Below are 14,793 nucleotides of genomic sequence, written 5' to 3'. Positions count from 1 at the left end.
ACATCATAGGCTTGCTGGTTCTCTAGCTTGCAGACGACAGATGGTGGGACTTCTTGGTCTCCATAACTGTGTGAGCCAATTCCTATAATAAATCTCCTCTTATATATATCTCTCCATATCCCGTTGGATCTGTTTCTCTGGAGAACCCTGATTAAGACATATCTCAACCTTTTTTCTCCTGTGCCACAAATGACAGTTAAATTTTACATTCATGACACAGTTATATCCATGGACCAAAAATTTTGTAGATATTTGGAGATATTCATAGAACTGTTAAGTGGGAAAGACAAAAGCAAACAAAATAATAGGACACACAAAAAAATCACACAGACCATGTATGGGGATAATAGTCATACAAGCTTGGTCCCAAACAGGTACTTTTTATGAGCTTAGAAGATGGCATAGAACAAGAGGAAATGGCTAATTTCTTTAATTAGAAAAATTTTAAGAGGTGTCTTGATTTTGTCTTGGTATCTCCTCAATAAATTATACAAATAAGTATAGCCCAGCAAATATATAGTATATATACTACTGAAGGAAAAGCAAGAATGTACATTATAATTTTACTTGATTTTTAAAATTTGAAAAACGGTTGGACTTCATCAAAATTAAAATTTTTCTGGTTCAAAAGATACTGTAATATTAAGATAGTGAAAGACAACTCACAGAATCATATATGATATATGTCAAATCATATACCTGATAAGGGACTTGTTTGTAGAATATATAAAGAGTCTTACAACTCAATTATAAAAGACAAATAGACATCTCTCTAAAGAAGATATATAAATTGCCAATAAGCACATGAAAATATTCCCCAAATTGTTAATCATCAGGGAAATGAAAATCAAAACCATACCTACTAGGATGATTATACTAAAAAAACCCCCAAATAATAGCAAATGTTAGGGAGGAAGTGGAGAAATTGGAACTTTCATGCACCACTTGTGGGAATCTAAAATGGCACAGCCACTCTGGAAAACAGTTTGGCAGTTATTCAAAAGAATAAACATAGAGTTACCACAAGACCTGGAAATTCTGCTCCTAGATATATAGCCAAGAGAAATGAAAACTTATGTCCACAAAGAAAACTTGTACACAAATGTTCATAGCAGCATTATGAATAATAACCAAAAAAAATGGAAACAACACAAATGTCCTTCAACTGATAAATGGATAAAAAAATATAATATACCCATACAATGTGATATTATTTAGTAATAAAGGGGAATGAAATAGTGATGCATGCTACATTGTGGATGAATCTTGAAAACATTGTGTTAAGTGAAAGAGGTCAGTCACTAAAGATTGGCTTTGAATTATTCCATTCATATGAAATGTTCAGAGTAGATAAATATGTAGGGACAGAAAGTAGATTAGTGGTTGCCTGGGGTTGGGGAGGTTGAGGGGAAATGGGGTATGACTAACACATATGGGGTTTCCTTTTGGGGTGATGAAAATCTCCTAAAATTGATTGTGGTGATAGTGGTCCATTTCTGTGAATATACTAAAAAGCATTGAATAATGCACTTTAAGTGGGTGATTTTTGTGGCATATTATACCTCAATGAAATATATATATATAAAAATTGAAAGGCATGCTTCTGGTTCTGCCAAGAGGGAGGATCTCTGGTTCTGCAAAAAGTAGGGTAGCCCCATCATTCCTTCCAGATTCTCCTTCTTATAACTAACAAACTCTAGATTTAATACAACAAGCAGCATAGGAAGACTGAAAGGTGGAAAGAAGAAGGTGGGCAACCTGGGAACCTCAGGACTTTAGGAATGACAGGGCGGTGAGTTCTCTGAATTTCTTCATTGCCTCCCATACACCTGAGACAGAGCACGGCAGAAGCCTCCACCAGGAACTGGCGACACACATAGACAAAAAAAGGCTTCAAGGAAACATTTTCCCTTTAGGCAACAGGTCAAAAAAGTCTGCTCTAACAACAGAAAATCTTTTTGGCAATACTCACCCTACTCTGAACAAACACCAATGGAAAAACCACCTCCCCGCCTTCCACAGTTTCAGCTGGCACCAGTCAGGAGTTGATTTTCTACCACTGCTCCCTCCCTCTGCCCTGAGGAAGCAGGCAGCACCCCCTGATTCCCTGTGTGGTGTTGGTGGGACCCTGATGGGAAGTGTCCTTCCATCTCCACCCAGCAGAAGCTGGCAGCAGTTAGCTGATTCCTCTGTGGGTGTATTATTAGTGGCCAGGAGGGGGCAGCTGATCTTCCGTTTCCCACAGGGCAGTAGACAGTTCTCTGATTCTTCTGCCAGGGTAGTGTCAGTGAAGATGTAGGAAACAGATCTGCCATTCTTCACCTGGTGGAAGCAGATGACACTCTGATTCCCCCATCAGGGTAGTTTTGGCAGGGTCTGGTGGGGCAAGCTGAGCCTCTGCTTCTGCTCAGCAGCAATGAGACCTAATGAGGCAGTGCAATGTGCCATCTCACATCAGCGGAACCCAGTGGGGAGCTGAGCCTCCATGCCTACCTGACATTATGATAGGGCTAGTTAACACTCTGCTTTCCCATCTCCTCCCTTAATGTTAGTGGGGCCCAGTGGGGAGCTGAGTCTCTGAGCCCACCATGTAGGAGCAAAGAGATGTGGGCCAGCCCTCTGTTTACTCTCTCTAGTGGCAGTGGAGCCCAGAGGAGGTGACCTTACAACCTTATTCAGGTTGCCAACAAGGCAGTGCAAGCCAGTGCTTTACCTTTGCCGGTGTGGTGTTGGGAAGCTAATCATATACACCTGCCCAACCCTCACACTATACCTAAAAGAAGAGACTGCTTACTGAAAAAGGATTCAGTAAGATCCAGAGTCTCATAATACAGTATCCAAAATGTCCAGGGTATAACGGAAAATTGCTCATCATACCAAAAGCCAGGAAAATAACAACATGAATGAGAAGACAAAATCTATAGACACCAACACTGAGATGAATCAGATGTTGGAATTATTTGACAAGGATTTTAAAACAGCCATAATAGAAACGCTTCAACAAGCAATTATGAATTCTTGAAGGAAATGAAAAAAAAAGTCTCAGCAAAGAAATAGAAACTATGAGAAAGAAGCAAATGAAAACTATAGAACTGACAAATATAATGGCCAAAATAAAAAACTCACTGGGTAGCCTTAATAGTAGAGTGGAAATCACAGAGGATAAAATCAGGGAACATAAGTACAGATCAATAAAAATTATTCAATCTGAACAATAGTGAGAAAATAGCCTAAAAACAAACAAAGAACAACAGAGTCTCAGGGATCAGTGGGACGATAACAATAAAGCTGACATTTATATCATAAGATTCCCAGAAGGAGAGGAGAGAGTGAACCTATAAAAAAATTACTGAGGAATTAAAGGCAGGAATTTTCCAAATTTGGCAAAAGACATAAGCCTAAGGATATAAGAAGCTGAGTGAATCCAAAATTGGATAAACCCAAAGAAATACATGCCAAGACACATTACATTTGAACTTTTAAGAATCAAAGACATTAAACAAAAATTCTTGAAAGGAGCCTGAGAGAACAACACATTATTTTCAGGGAAACATCAATTTGAGTGACAGCGGAGTTCTCATCTGATGCTGTGGAGACCAGAAGGAAGTGGCATAAAATTTTTCAAGTATTGAAAGAAAATAAATGTCATCTATGAATTCTATATCCTGGAAAAATATCCTTTAGAAATGGAGGAGCAATAAAGACACTCTCAGATAAAGAAAACCTAAGAGAATTTGTTGCTAGCAGAACTATCTTTAAGAATGACTAAACAAATTTCTTTAAATAGAAAGATGATAGAAAGCTTGTAACTTACAAAAGGAAAGACAAACATTAGAATGGATAAAAGTAGAGGTAAATATAATAGACTATTCTACTTCTCATAAGTTTCTTAAGTTATTAAAAAAAGGTATAATGCCAACTAATCTAGTGCTTAGTATATGTAGAGGGAAATACTTAAGACGATTTAAACAGTATAGAGGATAAAGAGACTTAGATAGAAGTAAGTTTCTACACTTGAAATGTTATCGGTAAATTGTGATCAGCTACGTATGCATATTGTAGTACCTAGAGCAACCACTAAGAAAACTAAACAGGGTTATATACTCAAAAACTATAAATAAATCAAGATGGAATCCTAAAATGTGTTCAAATAACCTACTGGAAGAAAATAGCAACAGAGGAAACAAACAGAAAACAAATAATAGAATGGTGCACTTAAGCCCTGCCACGTCAATGATTACTGCTATGAACTGAATGTTTGTGTTGCCGCAAAATTCATACGTTGAAGCCCAAATGTGATGGCGTTTGGAGGTGAAGACTTTGGGAGGTAATTATGTCATGAGGGTGGAACCTCCATCGTGGGATTAGTGTCTTCATAAGAAGAGGAAGAGAGCTGGCCCTTTCTGTCTGCCATATGAGGGTACAATGAGAAGATAGCCTTCTGCAAACGGGAGGCAGATCCTCATCAGACACCAGATCCGCCAGTGCCTTGATCTTGGACTACTCAGCCTCCAGAACTGTGAGAAATAAATGTTTGTTGTTTAAGCCACTCAGTGTATGGTTGTTATAGTGTAGCATTTGTTATAGCAGCCTGAACTGACTAAGACTATTACCTTAAATGCAAGTGGTCTAACTATGCCAATTAAAAAGCAGAAATTGGCAAAATGGATTAAAAATGTTAAAAAAAGCGATATTATCCAGCAATATATCTGTAAGAAGCTACAAATACGACCACATAGGTAGGTTGAAAGTAAATGGTGGGAGTGTATACAGGCAAATATTAACCATAAAAACAAAAGTGGTTATTTTAACATCAGATAAAAGTAGATTTTAGGGAAAAGAAAATATCTAGAAGCTGAGAGGAACAGTACGTAATGACAAAAGGATCAATCCACCAAGAAGACACGACAACCCTAAATGTGTCTGCAGCTACAGTAGAGCCTCAAAATGCATAAAGGACAAACTATGGAGTTTAAAGAAAGAATAGACAAAGCCACGATTAAAGTTGAGGACTTCAAGACTTCACTCTCAGCAATTGATAGGACTACTACACAGAAATTCACCAAGGATATAGAAATGCTGTACAAAATAATCAACCAGGAGGATTGATTTGACATATATAGAACACTACACCCAATAACAGCACAATAAACATATTTTTTCAAATGTCCTTGGGACATTTACCAAAATAGACCGTATATTCTGCCATAAAACAAACCTTCACAGATTAAAAGAATTGAAATCATATGGAGTTTGTTCTGTGCCCATAATGAAAGCAAGCTGGAAGTCAGTAACAGAAAGATAATAGGAAACTCTCCAAACATGAAGAAATTAAACAAGATAATTCTAAATAATCTATGGGTCAAAGAGAAAATCTCAAAGGAAATTGAAAACTACATAAAACTGGATGAAATTAAAATGCAACATATCAAAATACTTGGGATGCAACTAAAGCAGTGCTGAGGGGAAAATTTCTACTACTAAATAGATTAGAAAAGAAAAAAGGTCTGAAATTAATAACGTAAATTTCTACCTCTGGAAACCAGAAAAAGAAGAGCAAAATAAACTTAAAGCAAGCAGAAAGATTAAATTACAAAGATAAGAAATCAATGAAATTGAAAACAAAACAATAGAGAAAATCAATGAAATAAAAAGATGCTTCTTTAAAAAAACAACAAAATTGATAATTTTCTAGGAAGACTAATAAAAATAATCCATATCAGGAATAAAACATGTGATACAATGACAGATCCTGCAGACATTAAGAGGATAACAAGGAAATACTATGAATAGCTTCATACTCATAAATTCTACAACTTAGAAGAAATAGACCAAAAACCTTAACAACCACAAACTATCAATCTTCAAACAAAGTGGAATTAATAACCTGAATTGTTTTAGCATCATCAAAGAAATTAAATTTATAACTAAAAATCTCCTGAAAAATAAATTTGGCCCAAGTGGTTTCATTGGAGAATTCCACCAAAGTTTTAAAGAATTGACCAAGTTTTACGTAACTTATCCCAGAAAATAAAAAAGAAGGGAAATATTTTCACTTGTTTTATGAGGCTAGCATTACCATGACACCAACAAAGACAGTACCAAAAAAGAAAACTACAGACACAATATTTTCCATGAGTTTATACACAAAAATCCTCAATAAAGTATTAGCAGATCAAATCCGACGGTATATAAAAAGAATTATATACCATGAACAAGTGAGATTTATTCCAGGAACACAAACCTAGTTCAACATTTGAAAATCAATTTAATCTATCCTATCAACAGGCTAAAAAAGACAAATCATAAAGAAAGAGTGAATGTTTTCCCTCTAGGACCAGGATGAGGTTAAAGATGTCTGCCTTTACCATTTTTATTCAACATAGTACCAGTAATTCTGGCTGCTACAATAAAGCAAGAAGAAAAAAGGCATACAGATTGGAAAGGAAGAAATAAATTTGTCTATACTCGTAGGTGACATTATTGTTTATGTAGAAAATTCCAAAGACTCAACATAAAATATTCTATAATTAATAAGTTAGTTCATTAATTTCACAAGATACAAGAAATCAATCACATTTCTACATACTAATAATGGACATGTGGAAACCAAAATTAAAAATACAATACCACTTAGAATCATCCGAAAGAAAATGAAATATTAGGTATTAACTTAGTAAGACATGCAGAAGATCTATATACTAAAAATTATAAAATGCTTATGAAAGAAATTGAAGGGACCTAAATAAATAGAGAGCTACACCATGTTCAGAGGTTGGAAGACATAACATAGTAAAGATGCCAATTTTCCCCAAACCGATTGTAGGGTTAATGAGATTCCTATCAAAATCCAAGCAAAGATTTTTGTACACATAGACAAGCTTTTTAAAAAACTTATGTGGAAAGACTCAGTCTCTAATGTAGCTAAAATAATCTTGAAATAGAAGAATAAAGTGGAGAAATTATTCTACTCAATGTTAAGGTCTACCATACAGCTACTGTAACCAAGACCACGTGGTTTTGGTGGAGGGCTAGACATATAGATCCTCGGAACAGGATGAGAATTCAGAAATAGGTCTGCACAAATAGGCCCAACTGATTTTTGACAAAGGTGCAAAAGAGACTGAGTAGACAAAAGACAGACTTCAACAAATGGTGCTGCAGTAAGTGGACATCCACAGACGCGTACCAAAGACACTGCTTTTTTTGTAATTAAATTTTTTTTTTTTGTATCAGTCTCATAAAATGATTTTGTAAATTGTCCCTCTCCTTCTCTTTTCTGAAATTATGTGAGGTTGTTATTATTTCATCCTTGAAAGTTTAATACAGTTCACCAAGAATGTTGTTTGGTCTGGAATTCCTTTATGGGAAGGTTTTGGATTATGAATATAATTACTTTAGTTCGCATAGACTGTTTAGGTTCGCTATTTCTTTTTGTTCTTAGTTTTGGTAATTTAGATTTTCCAAGAAATTTGTCCATTTGACTAGGCTGTTGAATTTAATTTTCATAATTTTTCCTTATGATTTATTTATATCTCTAGGGTCTTTGATGATGTTTTCTTCTTGAAATTGATCATTTTTGTGTTTTGTCTTTTCCTTTGGAAGATTAGCTAGGAGTTTATGAATTATATTAATTTAATTTCGTTATACTTTTAAAGGAACTACTTATGGATTTTCTCTTTCATTTTCCATTTTATTGATTTTGTCTCTTACCTTTACTAATTCCTTCATTCGATTTTCTTTGAAATGATATGTTGTGGAAACTCTAGGCACCGTATTTTTCTCTGAACAGGTTGAGTTTTGTTCTACCAGGCAGCTAGAGTACTGAGAGATTACTTTAGGATAATGGAAGCTGGCTTTAGGCTTTATTGGGTAAGTCTTTATTTTGATTTTGCTCTTGGCTTAAGTGATGGTTCATTTTTGTTTCAATGGAAAGTCACTCTAACTTGGCAAGACATGAATTCCAACGTTCATCTTGCTATGGGAAGCTGCAGAAAGTTTTACTCAGCTTTTTCAGGCTTTCAGCTGTTGCTAATCCCCCTGGGCTTTTTGGAATTTTGCCATAACATGAACTGTTCTGGAGTCAACCAACAATTTGAGAGGAGTTTCTACACAGATTTTGGTATTCTCCGCTCTGGGTCCCTCAATTTCCAGTGGCTCTAAATAGGTCGTAAATGTATCCTCTTGACTTCTCAGGTCAGTAAGAGTGCAGCTTTCTCCTTGATCTCTATTTATGTACCTGGGCTGGGGAATGCCCTTAGGGAAAAGCCAAACAAATATGATCTCATCTAGTCTGGTTCCTTTCTCTCAAGAGCTGAATCCCCTCCAGTTTCAATCTTCTTTTGGTTGCTCTCCAGTGCCTTTAAGCGGTTGCATGTTATACTTCATTTACAGTTTGGAGTCGTATGGGCGGGAGTGATAACAAGCTATTCCATCATGACCCTGAGAACATAGTAAACCTCATTTTATGTTAACATTACACTACAGAGAATTTGCAGATTTTTATCTTATTGTTATGATGAACATTTATTATTGCCAATTTTCCCTCCATTTCTCCTTCATTATCACTTTGTCTTTGATTTAGTAAATGTAATTGTTGTGCTTTTATTAATAAAAGTATTTTGGCATCATTCTTACTTGGGTGCAAAAATGAATGTAGATTTATTATGGATGGTTTATTTATCCATTTTTTGTTACTAAAAGTTAATCCATGGGTAAGATAAAAAAGAAACCATCAAAAGTTAAAATCTTAGAACTCACAAACATTTAATTCTCGTGTCTAGTAATGCACCTCAGTAACTTATTATCAAATAATAGTTCTTATGTGAGATCTCACAGTTATTACTATGCGTCCTTTGAGCACTGTGGTTAGGCAGCAAACTTTATGTCAGCTTGATGGTTGAAATGGAGTTTTCATTTTGTTTTTCTTCTTGCTTTGTCTTCATAATCCCATAGCTACTCCTGGTTAAGACGTTTTTGTCTTCAGCTTCAATGAGCTGTGTTCATAAAGCAGCAGAACAATGGAGGGAGAATGAGGAGGTAAATGAAGAGCCCATGGAGGCGGAGGGAGTCTACACTTGAACAACTATGAATTGTTCGTGGGGAATGGTTGAATATGTATTAGTGCTCTTGACTTTTGGCAACACATTTACTAAGAAAATAGTTCCCATTACTCTACAATGAGAGTGTTCAACAAGTAACAGCTCAGGGCTCCACTTCATTTTCCTTTCGAATTAATCTCCTTAAAGTCTTTCTTCAAGAATCCATTAGTAGGTCAGAGGGCTTAGCATCAGTTTCATTCTCTACTATTCCTTTTCCTCTCATGGCCTTTTCCCCCCCTGCTTGGACTCTGTTTTTCCTTCTCTTTTTAGAAGCTATAAAATATGTATGGGACAAATTATTTTTTTTCATTAGAATCCAGAGTATTAGTCATTACGTGCATGTAGTACTTAGTAATATCTTGGTTATCATTTAATGGGATGGATGCTTATAAGGTAAAAAGGACATTGTTAATAACTAACATATGGATTTTCTAAGTAATTTGGGGCATTTGCTCGTATAAATGTAGATGTAAATATTTCAGGTGGAAGAAATGTAAATTTTTGAGCCACTGGCCCTCCATCACGGTTGCTGTCATTTTAGTTAGGCTTGTTGAAAAGTTAATGGATGTAAGACTGTGCGTTGTAACTTACGAAGTTCAATATTCCTGGGCAGCATTTTTATCCTTTTGAAAACTGAAGTGTACCGAAATATCGCTAAAGAGAAATACTGTATTCCATTGTTTGTAAAAGTAATAAAGCAAATCCTTTATTAATCTCTGTACTAAGTCTTCTAACTAATATTTCCCATTTTCCGTAAATGTAAATAAGACTTCGAAAGCTTTCTTGGTGTAAAAGAGGGCTAGGTATTATTGTGTGTATTAGTCACATGGACCTGGCTGAGACCTTTGAGCCATGAGTTTTGAGAGTGTAAGTGGAAGATAACTTTTATCAGGAACTAAAATTATAGACCCAGTAAGTGGTATAAATATCTATGCATCCAAGTAAAAAGAGCATGACCAAAGAGGCTGGCTAGATCCTCCAGCTGCTTCTCTATATCTCATGCTCTAGCTGCCTGGCAATGGAATAAGCTTAAGTTCAATGTATACTAAAAGAGAAAGGGTGGGGGCTGGCCCCATGGCCAAGTGGTTAAGTTCGCATGCCCTGCTGCGGCGACCCACGGTTTCCCTGGTTGGAATCCCGGGCGCGGACATGGCACAGCTCATCAAACCACACTGAGGCAGCATCCCACTATGCCACAACTAGAAGCATCCACAGCTATGTACGGGGGCTTTGAGGAGAAAAAGGAAAAAAAAAAAAAAAAGAGAGAAAGAGCTTCCTCAGAATATCTGGATATAAAATTCTATTTCTTACAATCGCTCTTAAGAGTCAGGATTACTCTTTTATATTGATATACATGACACATGGTTTATTCACATTACTTTTAAAGTAGCACAAATAACACAAAGACCGTGATGTAAGGATGATAAAGCTCCAGCAGTGAGAAATCCATTGATTTACAATTTGATTGTTTTACCTAAGTGGCTGCCTTCCTTCCTCACTAGCTCTCATGGATTCCTTGCAAAGGAATAAACTCAAACGAAGAGGACTACCCTTTCAGAGATTTTCTTTCACCAATGGTATGTGAGTAATTGCACTCTATTACTAAAGGCTCAAAGAGCACACAATGTTTAGTTTTCTAGTTACTAAATTTAAAGCATATTTTTTTAGGAACATAATGTGAGATTTCTAGTTTTATGTCCCAGGTAAGACTTGAAATGGTGATGAGGTGAACAATTCACCAGCAAGTCCTCACAAGAACGTCTCCTGAGAAAGGCAGTCACATGGAGGGGAAGTGGATAGTGAGGACGTACCAGGACAGCCCAACGTGAAGGGCCCCTCTGACCACCCCACAGCTGCTGGCCGACGGAAATGGGTGGAGCTGAAATCCTCTGGGTCTCTTCCTGTTCTGGAAGTGAGACAGGGGAAATGAGGAAGTGAAAGAGGGAGGTAAAACAGAAGGGCAGAGTGCCTGGAGAATTTTGGTAATAGCATCAAAAGTTTTCCTGGGTTGGTGGTGGAAACAACAGAGGACAGTGCAGTGCAAAAGAATAGAAGAGAAAAAAATTATTTTTATAATATTGCTGTGGGTTATAAATTAAATCACTAAAATTGTGTTTGATATGTGAGTAAAGACTGCAATTCCTTTTAAATTACTCTTGGTGGCTGGGCGTGCTGCTTTGAATGTGACTTTAAGTTGAGCCTGAGCCACCTGGGGTCCCAGATTTATTTTGTTCACAAAAAATCAGTTTCTAAGTGTGGAAAGTTACATTAGAAGCTGATTTATCTTTTAGAATAAGAGGCACAAAGCCGGGAAGGGAAAGCACAACAGACTCCTTGAGTTCTCAGTGTGCTCCTCCGCCATTTAACTGTATGACTTTGGGGAACTTTTAACTGTTCTGGGCTACATTTTCTTAATTTGTAAAATAAAGGGCTAGATGAGATAATTGAAAGGTTAGCTGTCACCTCTAGAAATTTGTGCTTTATGAGTTAAAATGTCAGCTTGAGCAAATGCGATTATTTTATAACTAATTACTACTAGCATGTTTATTAAACAATAATGTCCATTGTAAGACTAGCTACCCCTTAATGAATCTTTTTTTCTGTCAGGAGTGATCTATGTATTGTCTAACTACGTCTCATTTAATTTTGAGAACAGTTCTCCAAAGTGGATATTATTAGCCCCATTATATAGCAGAGGAGACCGAGACTCAGGAAGTTTAAATTAGCTGAGATCTCACACTTGCAGCTAATTGATACTCAAAATGAGATTTGAACCCAGGTCTGCCTGTCTCTTAGGTCAGGCCGGTGTCCCACACCCAATGGACATGTGTCTACAAAAGAAATCTTGAGCCCCCTGGCACGAATATCAGAACTAGCACTTTCCAAAGGGCCCTGCAGCAATTTCCAGCATCCCCAGAGCACGGCTTCGCAGGGGTCTATAATTCAGTTAGCTGTGGCCCCGGTATGGCAGTGCCTAAACTTCTCCAGCTCTGTAGCATTCGCTATGCGAAGAATTGCTGCTGCTTCCCTCCCTCCCTGAAAACATCGCTATCCATATTGATGGTGAGCCTGCAGCTTGTTCTGTGGAAGGTGGAACCAACGGATGGGTTCTATATCGAGGGGTGTGGAATGCCATTCTTACAAACTCCAGGCTACTTTTTTTTTTCTAAACCACAGACCTAACGCATCCATATCTGCTTGTGCCCATAGCTACTCTGGAATGATTCCATCAGGTTTGCGCTATTACCATTTGTCCAGAAACTCAGTACATCTCTTAGGAAAACAGTTCTGAGGGTTTTGACTCTCGTTTTGTTAAACATAATTTAAAATCAATCCACAGGCCAGGCAGGCTGTAAATACGCTATGATTGCCATCCTTCTCTCCTATGTCCCCCTATGTCCCCTCTCTTCTAAGACAAACACATTCCCCCTTTCTCTAGTTATGAAACGCAAGTCCTCATGCATATCTAAGTATATGGACCCAGATGGGGAAGGGAGAATGATGTGTGGAGCTGTCTGCATCCATTTTAGCTGGCTAGCATGCCATCGTACCCCCAAACCAAATTTATGGAGCAAATATCTAACTTGAGTCCTGGACACAAAGAGCAATGATAGGAGCTTGCTGTCTTGACTGTAAATCAGCTTGTGAAATTCTAGGGAATGCATCACGGCTTTCTTCCACATAAATTTTTATGCAAAATTATGATCTTTCCAGAATTAATTGTTCTCTCTTCTGTGGCCCTACACCATATTTATTTATATCTCTCTTATAATATGGATCCTACTTTTTTCTTGCATTACCATGATTTATGTATATGCCTTATCTCTCCTCCTAGATTGCAAACTTCTTAAGACCAGATACCATATTTATAGATTTGAACTGAATATTTAGATCTTTAGAAACATAGCTTAAATCTTTATGATATTCTCCTATCATACATCTATGAAACATCTAAGGTTAGATTTTAAAGTTCAGAATAGTGACTTTAACTCAGAATTCAAGGTTGGCTAAAATGTCTCAGATTGTTTCTTTATAGTAAAAAAATATTAGAAAAGAGGAGTATTAAGATATATAATATATTCTTACCATTTAGCCAAGTCAGATCCTACCAATAGGAGAAATTCTGTGAAGTAGAAAGGAAAAGTATAATCCTTTTTCTAATGGCAATCTTCCTTCACAAAGACAGGCTAGTTTCTCAACATGTGACACTGGTCCTACCACTATTCTAGGCTTGTGAAAGATGCAGTCATCATTTCCATCCCAATTCTATCTGTAAGAGAATACAAATATATAGGATAAATCAGACAGTTCAATCAAAGTCAGATAATCGCTTTGTCAAATTATATCTGTTGTTAAAATTCTAAAACTTTATTTACTTTGATTCACCAGATATGATCAGTTTTATTCCCGTTTCAAAGTACTTTAGAGCTGTTTTTCCTACTATTTGTCTTTTTGAAATATATCCTTTTTGTATCTCAAATAAAAGATCAATGTATGAAGTTTAGCTCTTTTCACTGATAAATTCTGAAGGGTCAATAAAGTGACATTTAGCCCAGGGATACTGATACTCAAGATTGTGTCAGGGCTTTTCACTTTGCTTATTCTCTATTTGTTATCTTTTTGATCTATCTACCTATCTACCTGTCTGCCTACCCACTTACCTACCTCTCATTGTTTATCTATCTATCCACTTGTTTATCTATCCTTCTTATTTCATCAAGCTGCCTTTGATAAACAATCCTCTAGTTTTGCAAGCATATTTGCCTCCTTTCCTCCCTTGTTCCGTCCCTCCTGATTTCTCTTGCTTCCTTCATTCCATCTTTCCTTCCTTGAGTTCCTACCTGGCACTGTATACAAGGGAAATACACACAATCCATGTACTGTAGTGATGTAGACTGGCAAACAAGCCATTTTACAAAACATGATAAGCAACTCTCACAGATATATTCAAGGTAAAATGAGAGCAGAGAGAGAAGAGCAGGTAAGAAAAAGAGATAACATTTGAGTTGAAATTTGAAAGATGAGTGAGTAGGAGTTTTTATACAGACATTTCAGGCAGAGGGAATTATATATGCCACGACATAGAGGAGAGTCGTGAGTCAACAGGGCATGTTCTGAGCATTAGAGACATTCGACGTTGCCTACAAGGCAAGTGTGTAGGAGGAGGTGGGGATGAGATGATGGGAGACAATGACCATGGCTGCCATGCCAGGCAATTTGTCCTTTATCCCAAAGGCTCTGAGAGCCATTGGAGGGTTTTAAGAAAGCTCTAATTTGCATTTAAGGTGGATGGCAGGCAAGATTGGGGGGAGGGGGCAGGAAAGAAAAGTTGGCCTTCCTTGTTATATTCTTACACATACTTGTGTCTCACTCCAGGTGAGAGAGGCTGAGGGACCGAAAAGGGCAGTGGCAATGCTGATGGAAAGCAGGAAAAAATTAAAGAATTACATAGGAGATAAAATTTACCTAACTCAGTGATGGTTAAGGATGATGGCAAGAGAAACTCTATAGTCTTGTAGCCCTTATTGCATCCTTTGTATATTTCTCATTTGAATTGTAACATTCGTTTTATTGGACATTGAACTTTGCTATTTCATATGCTCGTAAGTAATCTATTGGCCAGAATAGCCTGTCAGCATTAATTGAAAATTTTCCATTTTGGGGTCTACCATCAAATCATGGAGTGGACCTC

Source organism: Equus quagga, chromosome 11 (assembly GCF_021613505.1).
Source record: "Equus quagga isolate Etosha38 chromosome 11, UCLA_HA_Equagga_1.0, whole genome shotgun sequence".
Lineage (NCBI taxonomy): Eukaryota > Metazoa > Chordata > Mammalia > Perissodactyla > Equidae > Equus > Equus quagga.
This window is presented reverse-complemented; position numbering follows the sequence as displayed.